This window comes from Hemitrygon akajei, unplaced genomic scaffold (genome assembly GCF_048418815.1).
Source record: "Hemitrygon akajei unplaced genomic scaffold, sHemAka1.3 Scf000045, whole genome shotgun sequence".
NCBI lineage: Eukaryota > Metazoa > Chordata > Chondrichthyes > Myliobatiformes > Dasyatidae > Hemitrygon > Hemitrygon akajei.
Genome location: NW_027331931.1, coordinates 2,154,774 through 2,161,409, shown reverse-complemented (window position 1 = coordinate 2,161,409; position 6,636 = coordinate 2,154,774).

The following is a 6,636-nucleotide window of genomic DNA, read 5'->3' as shown; positions in this document are numbered from 1 at the left end:
CACCAGCATTTTGTGTGTGTTGCGTAAATTTCCAGCATCTGCAGATTTCCTGGTGTTTGTCATTTAAATTAGTCTATGTTTATAAACACTCATTTCTATTCACATTCCTCTGGCCTCACTGGACAGGAACACTGAAACATTAAGTGAGATACAACAGGAGGAGGCCATTCGGCCTCTTTAACCATCAGCAAGATGGAGGCTACTCTCCCATCTCAGCCACATGCTTCTACCGATCCTCATTTTCTCAATCCCTTCGGTCTCCACGCATCTGCCAGCCTCTGTTTTATGTGAGGACGATCACCGAGTCTTCAATACCCTCTGTGGTGTGGATTTACAGACATTCACCACCCTCGGCGTGGAGACATTTCCCCTCATCTCAGTCCCGACATTTTCACTGCCATCATATTTGACTTACTAAAATGAACCACTTCACACCTACCTGGGCTGAACTCCATCTGCCACTTCTCAGCCCTGTTCTGCATCCTATCAATGTTCCGCAGTAAACTCTGACAGCCATCCACACTATCCACAAAACATCCAACCTTTGTGTCATCAGCAAACTTACCAACCCATCCCTCCACTTTCTCATCCTGGTCATTTATAGAAAAACACAAAGAGTAAGGGTCCCAGAACAGATCCCTGAGGCACTCCACTGGTCACCGGCCTCCATGCAGAATATGACCCGTCTACAACCACTCTTTGCCTTCAGTGGGCAAGCCAGTTCTGGATCCACAAAGCAATGTCCCCTTGGATCCCATGCCTCCTTACTTTCTCAATAAGCCTTACATGGGCTACCTTATCAAATGCCTTGCTGAAATCCATATACACTACATCTACTGCTCTTTCTTCATCAATGTGTTTAGTCACATCATCAAAAAATTCAATCGGGCTCGTAAGGCACGAACTGTCCTTCACAAAGTCATGCTGACTATTACTAATCACATTATACCTCTCCAAATGTTCATATCCATAGTGACTTATCCAACTTGATGCTTTCCAAAAGCTGCAGCACATCCTCTTTCTTAATATCTCCATGCTCAAGCTTTTCAGTCTGCTGCAAGTCATCAGTACAATCACTAAGATCCTTTTCCATAGTGAATACTGAATTAAAGTATTGATTAAGTACCTCTGCTTTTTCCTCCGGTTCAATACACACATTCCCACTGTCACACTTGATATTTCAGGGTGAAAGGTGAAATATTTTTGGGGAATCTGAAGGGGGATTCTTCACTCAGAGGTTGGTGCTAGTGTGGAATGAGCTGCCAGTGGAAGTGGTGGATGTGGGTTCGAGTTAGACACTAAAGAGAAATTTGGGTGAGGACATGGATGGGAAGTGTATGCAGGTTGTTGGCAGTAAAAACAAAAACGGGTCCGTATTGACTAGAAGGGCTGAAAAGCCTGTTCCAGTGCGGCTGGGCTCTGTGACTCTAATAATATTCTGATTTGTAATTTCCACAGTCATGTGCTTTGCTGCTAATTACCGAAACCAGTAATTTACAGAATGGGTGTACAGGCTGCCCAGTGACTGTTCCTGTGATCAAAGTCACTGGAACGTCTCATCATTGAGCAGATAATGTCTTCTCCATTCTCCTTCACTCAGTCCGTCATTCAACACCTTCCATGTTTACAGGAAATCACAGAACTCACAGAGAAGGAAACCGTGACAGAGGATTCCCCGCTTTTCCTCAGACCTGGTGATGGGGAAAGGCTCCCAGTCCCAGAGGGTGATGTGGGAATCAGGAATGAGTTTGCAAAGTTGGACAAAAGGCTGAAAGGATTTCTGCAGCTCGATACGGTAAAACAACGCACCGAACTGAAAATAACATTGAAATATTGCTGACGTAACAAAGTACGTCAACAAAGTTCGGCCCATCATGTTGAGCTCAACCAAATAAATTAGCGACCAAATGGCCACTAAACTGATTCCTTGTGCCTGCACAATGTCCATCTCCCTCCATGTTCTTCACATTTATGTGTCTCAGCGTCTCTTAGAAGTCTCTAATATATCTGCTTCTACCTTCACCCCAGGCATTCCAGACACCCACCAATCTCTGTGTGAATGAACTTGCCTCACATCTTCTTTGAACTTACCCCCTCTCAGATTAACTGATAAAAACAATCATAATAAACATGCGATTGTACTGGAGTGAGTGTCACGGTCCGGTCCGTGAAATCCGCATTCCGGTTTACGGTCCGGTTCATCGATCCTCATTCCGGGATTTTCTGTTTTCCCTGGGTCCAGTAGCTGCCTAAATTGAGGCACCTGATTCTCGTTTTGGGCTGGTTCCATAAATCGTTTCGGGATTCAGCTTCAGGCTGCTGGACTGTTCTCTCCTTTCTTCCTGTTCCCGCACTTCTGAATCCCTGGCAGTTAGTTCGGCAGCTTATCTCAACAGTTATGTTAATCCATTTTATAAAAGATACCCCTAATCCATATTTTTCCAATACCTTAAATAAAAAATCCCATTCCAATCTATCAAATGCTTTTTCTGCATCTAAAGCAACTGCCACACTAATTTCCTCCCTCTTTTGAGCCAAATGAATTATACTAAATAACCGAGTTACATTATCTGCCGATTGTCTATTTTTAATAAATCCTATTTGATCCATATGTATTAATTTTGATAAGTATTTAGATAGTCTGTTAGATAAGATTTTTGCTATTATTTTATAATCAGTGTTTAACAAAGAAATAGGTCTATATGATGTTGGCTTTAAAAGATCTCTGTCTTTTTTTGGCAATACTATTAAAATAGCTGTCGTAAAAGATTCTGGAAGTTTATGAGTTCTTTCCGCTTTATGTATTAACTCCATAAAAGGAGGAATTAATAAATCTTTAAACTTTTTATAAAATTCAGGCGGAAAACCATCTTCTCCTGGAGATTTATTACTTTGAAATGATCCTAGAGCTTCTTCAACCTCTTTTAATGTAAAAGGCATATCTAATCCCTCTGTTCTTCCGTATTTAATTCTGGAAGAGTTATTTGTGATAAAAACCTTTCTATCTTGACATTTTCATTTTGTGATTCTGATTTATACAATTTAGAATAAAAATTCTTGAAAGTTTCATTAATTTCTAAAGGTTTATAAGTAATTTTATTTACTCTTGTTCGAATTGCATTTATCGCTTTAGAAGTCTGGTCTGTTTTTAACTGCCATGGTTCATAATATCTCTAAAGTAGTGACAAATGGTCAAATGTCAACACCATTTCAGTTAACAAGGTCAACTAGGCAAGGTTGTCCATAACACCTGCTTTATTTGTGTTGGCGATAGAACCATTAGCTGAATTAATTAGAATGGACCCAGATATGTTCTGATATGTTCTGCTTTATTTAAGAAACCCATTGCACTCTTTGCGTAAATTATCCTATAGATTAGAAGAATATGTGAAAATATCAGGTTACAAAATAAATTGGGATAAAAGTGAAATTTTACCTCTTACTAAAGGAGATTATAGTCAATGTCAATTAATAACTCAGTTTAGATGGCCGGCAAATGGTATAAAATATTTAGGTATAAGAGTTGATAATGATATAAAGAACTTATACAAATTAAAGTACTTAGCATTATTGAAAAGAATTCAAGAAGATCTTGATAAATGGATGATATTACCAATAACATTAGTAGGTAGAGTAAATACCGTAAAAATGAATATATTCCCTAGACTACAATACTTATTTCAATCACTACCAATACAATTACCCCAGAAGTTTTTTTTCAAGAGTTAAATAAATATGCGAGGAAGTTTCTTTGGAAAGGTAAGATGTCAAGAATATCGTTGGAAAAATTGACATGGAAATTTGATCTAGGAGGGTTACAACTTCCAAATTTTAAGAATTATTATAAAGCAAATCAACTTAGATTTACTGCATCTTTTTTTGAGAAAGATAGACCGGCATGGATTAGAATAGAACTAAATAAAATAGGAGAAACTACACCAGAAGATTTTATATATAAATGGGAATCTAAATGGATACGGGAAAAGAAAGAATCTCCTATATTAAAACATTTGACTGACTTATGGAATAAGATAAATGTTGATGATGAGACAAAGAAATCTTTATTAGCAAAGAGATCTTTGATTCAAAATAGACTTATTCCTTTTACAATCGATAATCAACTTTTATATAATTGGTTTTAAAAAGGGATTAGATATATAGGAGATTGTTTTGAAGTAGGTATATTAATGTCATTTGATCCATTAAATAATAAATATAAAGTATCAAACAACTCTCTTTTTTAAATTTCCAATTATGGGCTTATTTAAGAGAAAAATTGGGTCAAACAATGTTATTGCCGAAATCTAATAAAATAGAAACTTTAATTCAAAAAGATGAAACTAAAAATTGTATTTCTTGTATGTATAGCTTGATTCAAAAACAGGCATTTAAACAAGGAGTCCATAAGTCAAGACAAAAATGGGAAAGTGACTTGAATATTAAAATTGCAGAAACAAATTGGTTAAGACTATGTTTTGATAGTATGACAAATACAATAAATGTCCGGTTAAGATTAGTGCAATATAATTTTTTACATCAATTATATATTACACCACAAAAAATAAATAAATTAAATCCAAATTTATCTGATCAGTGCTTCCGATGTAACCAAGAAATTGGTACTTTTTTACATTCTACTTGGTCTTGTTCTAAAGTTCAACCTTTTTGGACAAATTTAAGAGTTTTATTGGAACAAATTATTGGAACACAACTTCCACATAATCCAATATTATTTTTATTAGGCGATATTGAAGGGATAAAATCGAAACCCAAATTGAATAAATATCAGAAAGAATTTATAAAAATAGCACTGGCAGTAGCCAAAAAAGGCTATTGCATTTACTTGGAAATCGGATGCATACTTAAGTATAGATCGTTGGAAGAATGAAATTTCCAGCGGTATTCCACTTGAAAAAAATACTTATAATCTAAGAGATAAATATGAAACATTTTTGAAAATTTGGCACCCTTATTTACAAAAGGCAGGATTGATTATATAGGTGCTCTGAAGATAAAATAATTGGTTATTTGGGGAAATAAATAAATATATATGCTAAAGTTATTACGAACTCTGTGGAGCATATGGGGATCTTCCGATATCCAGGCACTCTTTCTTTCTTTCTTTCTTTCTTTCTTTCTTTCTTTCTTTCTTTCTTTCTTTCTTTCTTTTTCTATAGGGATGTTAGGGGGAGGTGCTAAGGGGAGGGGGAAGGGTATTTTTTTCTTCTTTCTGTAATTATCTGAAAACTCAATAAAAAAAGTTTTTTAAAAAACAGTTATTTTGGCACCAACCTTCGTCAGTTTCCTTCGCCTGCTACCTTGCCTGTAACCTCGCCAGCGTCCTTGCCTGTATCGCCGTCAAGTTCAACCGCCGGAGTGAGACTGGAGCCTCGCCATGCCAAGATATAGAGGTATCTATTACTGAGTTTGGATCTGTCTCTTTGTGCCCCTGTGTTTAGTGTCCGTCAAGGAAAGAGACCCGGCCTTAGGAGGGTCCTGACTCTGTATAGATCTCCGGCCCTAAGTCCTGTTCCCAAGGAGGGGTTCCGGTTCTGTGTTCTGTGTAGAACCCCGGCTCTCAGACCTGTTTCCAAGGAGGGGTCCTGGTTCAGTGTTCTGTGTAGAACCCGGGCTCTCAGACCTGTTCCCAAGGAGGGGTCCCGGCTCTGTGTTCTGTGTAGAACCCCGGCCCTAAGTCCTGTTCCCAAGGAGGGGTCAGGTTCTGTGTTCTGTTTAAATCCCCGGCTCTCAGACCTGTTCCCAAGGAGGGGTCCCGGCTCTGTGACCCTGTACTCCAACACCAAGGCTCTGTGTTCCAAGATCAAGTCAGGGCGCCGTGTTCCAGCACCGTCCAAGTCCGAGCTTCGTGTCCTCATCCAGTTCTGGTGCCTCACTGAGCCCAGGAGTACCTCGCCCAGCCTGGTGCTGGGGATTCTTCGTCCAGCCCTAGCCAGGTCCAAGATCCTGGTCTAGTCCAAGCCACGTCCCTGTGTTCCCAGTGCTATCTTGTGTCTAGTCTGTTCCTAGTCCCGAATCCTCGACTGGATCCAGGTTCCGAGCCCGAGTCAAGACCCATGTTCCGGATCCCTGTCCAGTCTCTGGCTCGGAGTCCTAGTCCAGACATCTAGTTCCAAGTTCCTCATCCAGGTCCCGTTTTCACAGTCTAAGTCCTAGACCAGGCTCGGTCTGCTTGTCTCGTCCACGGCCTGTATCCATGTCCAGCGTCCTTTCCTCCTGACTTCCGTTGCATTCTGGATAATCTTAGCCCTGCTCCCAGTACTTCAGTGTCTGTGTCTTGCATTTGAATCCACTACCAGCGCCCCCCTCCACCGCCGCTGGCAACATACATAAGCTAGCCCGTGGCGTTCCTAACTGTGATTTCCTCAATATTACGAACATTACCGAGAATCTGGAATCTGCAGCGTTCGCGGTTACAGAGCTACTGACTTGTTAAGTGATGTTTATATGAGGGTGGAGGTAGAGGTAGAACGCTACCTCCCTCCATTGCTGAGGAATGGGAGGAGAGTGAGGTGTTGAGAAAGTTGTGTGTGGAAAGTGGAGAGCGGGTAGCTGCAGATGAAAGTGAGTGTGTGGAGAGATGGTGGGGAAAAGAGAGGAGGCGAAAGAGAGACCATA